This window comes from Mixophyes fleayi, chromosome 1 (assembly GCF_038048845.1).
Source record: "Mixophyes fleayi isolate aMixFle1 chromosome 1, aMixFle1.hap1, whole genome shotgun sequence".
In the NCBI taxonomy this organism is placed as follows: domain Eukaryota; kingdom Metazoa; phylum Chordata; class Amphibia; order Anura; family Limnodynastidae; genus Mixophyes; species Mixophyes fleayi.
In genome coordinates, this window is record NC_134402.1 from 64137598 (window position 1) to 64140097 (window position 2500).

The 2500-nt window shown below is 45.6% G+C and overlaps 6 non-coding genes and 6 pseudogenes across 6 annotated transcripts; all 12 read left to right on the forward strand.

Annotated features, from left to right (window-relative positions):
- Positions 1-112: 112 nt before the first annotated feature.
- LOC142123842 (5S ribosomal RNA) lies at positions 113-231 on the forward strand. The gene has a single exon (XR_012684519.1). It is a non-coding gene; the product is annotated as a 5S ribosomal RNA (ribosomal RNA).
- Positions 232-315: 84 nt separating this feature from the next.
- LOC142124589 (5S ribosomal RNA) lies at positions 316-434 on the forward strand (annotated as a pseudogene).
- An 83-nt stretch (positions 435-517) lies between these two features.
- Positions 518-636, forward strand: LOC142112125 (5S ribosomal RNA). Its single transcript, XR_012681169.1, has one exon. It is a non-coding gene; the product is annotated as a 5S ribosomal RNA (ribosomal RNA).
- Positions 637-719: 83 nt separating this feature from the next.
- LOC142113132 (5S ribosomal RNA) lies at positions 720-838 on the forward strand. Its single transcript, XR_012681349.1, has one exon. It is a non-coding gene; the product is annotated as a 5S ribosomal RNA (ribosomal RNA).
- Positions 839-922: 84 nt separating this feature from the next.
- Positions 923-1041, forward strand: LOC142136738 (5S ribosomal RNA; annotated as a pseudogene).
- Positions 1042-1126: 85 nt separating this feature from the next.
- LOC142123599 (5S ribosomal RNA) lies at positions 1127-1245 on the forward strand (annotated as a pseudogene).
- Positions 1246-1330: 85 nt separating this feature from the next.
- On the forward strand, positions 1331-1449 carry LOC142136943 (5S ribosomal RNA). The gene has a single exon (XR_012687611.1). It is a non-coding gene; the product is annotated as a 5S ribosomal RNA (ribosomal RNA).
- Positions 1450-1534: 85 nt separating this feature from the next.
- On the forward strand, positions 1535-1653 carry LOC142119396 (5S ribosomal RNA; annotated as a pseudogene).
- Positions 1654-1736: 83 nt separating this feature from the next.
- LOC142121520 (5S ribosomal RNA) lies at positions 1737-1855 on the forward strand (annotated as a pseudogene).
- An 85-nt stretch (positions 1856-1940) lies between these two features.
- Positions 1941-2059, forward strand: LOC142112735 (5S ribosomal RNA). Its single transcript, XR_012681276.1, has one exon. It is a non-coding gene; the product is annotated as a 5S ribosomal RNA (ribosomal RNA).
- An 83-nt stretch (positions 2060-2142) lies between these two features.
- LOC142125886 (5S ribosomal RNA) lies at positions 2143-2261 on the forward strand (annotated as a pseudogene).
- Positions 2262-2343: 82 nt separating this feature from the next.
- On the forward strand, positions 2344-2462 carry LOC142136884 (5S ribosomal RNA). Its single transcript, XR_012687554.1, has one exon. It is a non-coding gene; the product is annotated as a 5S ribosomal RNA (ribosomal RNA).
- Positions 2463-2500: the final 38 nt, after the last annotated feature.

Below are 2500 nucleotides of genomic sequence, written 5' to 3' on the forward strand. Positions count from 1 at the left end.
ATCTGTGAATACCAGGTGCTGTAGGCAGATTTTTTTTTATTTTCTCTTGTTCCTGCTTCCTTCGAAGCTGGTTTTGAGATGTATAAGACATGTAGGTCTTTAGAAAACCAATACCTACAGCCACACCACCCTGAACAAGCCCAATCTCATTTGATCTTGGAAGCTAAGCAGGACTGGGCCTGGTTAGTACTTGGATGGGAGACCACCTGGGAATACCAGGTGCTGTAGGCCATTTTTTTTTATTTTCTCTTGTTCCGGCTTCCTTCAATGCTGGTTTTGAGATGTATAAGAGATGTAGGTCATTAGGAAACCAATACATACAGCCACAACACCCTGAACAAGCCCAATCTCGTCTGATCTTGGAAGCTAAGCAGGGCCGGGCCTGGTTAGTACTTGGATGAGAGACCACCTGGGAATACCAGGTGCTGTAGGCCTTATTTTTTTATTTTCTCTTGTTCCGGCTTCCTTCGAAGCTGGATTTGAGATGTATAAGAGATGTAGGTCTTTAGGAAACCAATGCTATAGCCACACCCCCCTGAACAAGCCCAATCTCATCTGATCTTGGAAGCTAAGCAGGGCCGGGCCTGGTTAGTACTCGGATGGGAGACCACCTGGGAATACCAGGTGCTGTAGGCCTTTTTTTTTATTTTCTCTTGTTCCGGCTTCCTACAATGCTGGTTTTAAGATGTATAAGAGATGTAGGTCATTAGAAAGACAATACCTACAACCACACCACCCTGAACAAGCCCAATCTCGTCTGATCTTGGAAGCTAAGCAGGGCTGGGTCTGGTTAGTACTTGGATGGGAGACCACCTGGGAATACCAGGTGCTGTAGGCAATTTTTTTTTATTTTCTCTTGTTCCGACTTCCTTCAATGCTGGTTTTGAGATGTATAAGAGATGTAGGTCATTAGGAAATCAATATCTACAGCCACACCACCCTGAACAAGCCCAATCTCGTCTGATCTTCAAAGCTAAGCAGGGCCAGGCCTGGTTAGTAGTTGGTTGGGAGACCACCTCGGAATACCAGGTGCTTTAGGCAATTTTTTTTTTATTTTCTCTAGTTCCGACTTCCTTCAATGCTGGTTTTCAGATGTATAAGAGATGTAGGTCATTAGGAAACCAATACCTACAGCCACACCACCCTGAACAAGCCCAATCTCGTCTGATCTTGGAAGCTAAGCAGGGCCCGGCCTGGTTAGTACTTGGATGGGAGACCACCTGGGAATACCAGTTGCTGTAGGCAGTTTTTTTTTATTTTCTCTCTTTTCCGGCTTCCTTCGAAGCTGGTTTTGAGATGTATAAGAGATGTAGGTCATTAGGAATCCAATACCTACAGCCACACCACCCTGAACAAGCCCAATCTCATCTGATCTTGGAAGCTAAGCAGGGCCGAGCCTGGTTAGTACTTGGATGGGAGACCACCTGGGAATACCAGGTGCTGTAGGCAATTCTTTTTTTATTTTCTCTTGTTCCGGCTTCCTTCGAAGCTGGTTTTGAGATGTATAAGAGATGTAGGTCTTTAGGAAACCAATACCTACAGCCACACCACCCTGAACAAGCCCAATCTCATCTGATCTTGGAAGCTAAGAAGGGCCGGCCCTGGTTAGTACTTGAATGGGAGACCACCTGGGAATACCAGGTGCTGTAGGCAGTTTTTTTTATTTTCTCTTGTTGTGGCTTCCTTCGAAGCTGGTTTTGAGATGTATAAGACATGTAGGTCATTAGAAAACCAATACCTACAGCCACACCACCCTGAACAAGCCCAATCTCATCTGATCTTGGAAGCTAAGCAGGACCAGGCCTGATTAATACTTGGATGGGAGACCACCTGGGAATACCAGGTGCTGTAGGCCATTTTTTTTTTATTTTCTCTTGTTCCGGCTTCCTTCAATGCTGGTTTTGAGATGTATAAGAGATGTAGGTCATTAGGAAACCAATACATACTGCCACACCACCCTGAACAAGCCCAATCTCATCTGATCTTGGAAGTTAAGCAGGGCCGGGCCTGGTTAGTACTTGGATGGGAGACCACCTGGGAATACCAGGTGCTGTAGACCGTATTTTTTTATTTTCTCTTGTTCCGGCTTCCTTCGAAGCTGGATTTGAGATGTATAAGACATGTAGGTCTTTAAGAAACCAATGCTATAGCCACACCCCCCTGAACAAGCCCAATCTCATCTGATCTTGGAAGCTAAGCAGGGCCAGGCCTGGTTAGTACTCGGATGGGAGACCACCTGGAAATACCAGGTGCTGTAGGCCTTTTTTTTTATTTTCTCTTGTTTCGGCTTCCTACAATGCTGATTTTAAGATGTATAAGAGATGTAGGTCAGTAGGAAACCATACCTACAGCCACACCACCCTGAACAAGCCCAATCTCATCTGATCTTGGAAGCTAAGCAGGGCCGGGCCTGGTTAGTACTTGGATGGGAGACCACCTGGGAATACCAGGTGCTGTAGGCCTTTTATTTTATTTTTTCTTGTTCCGGCTTCCTTCGAAG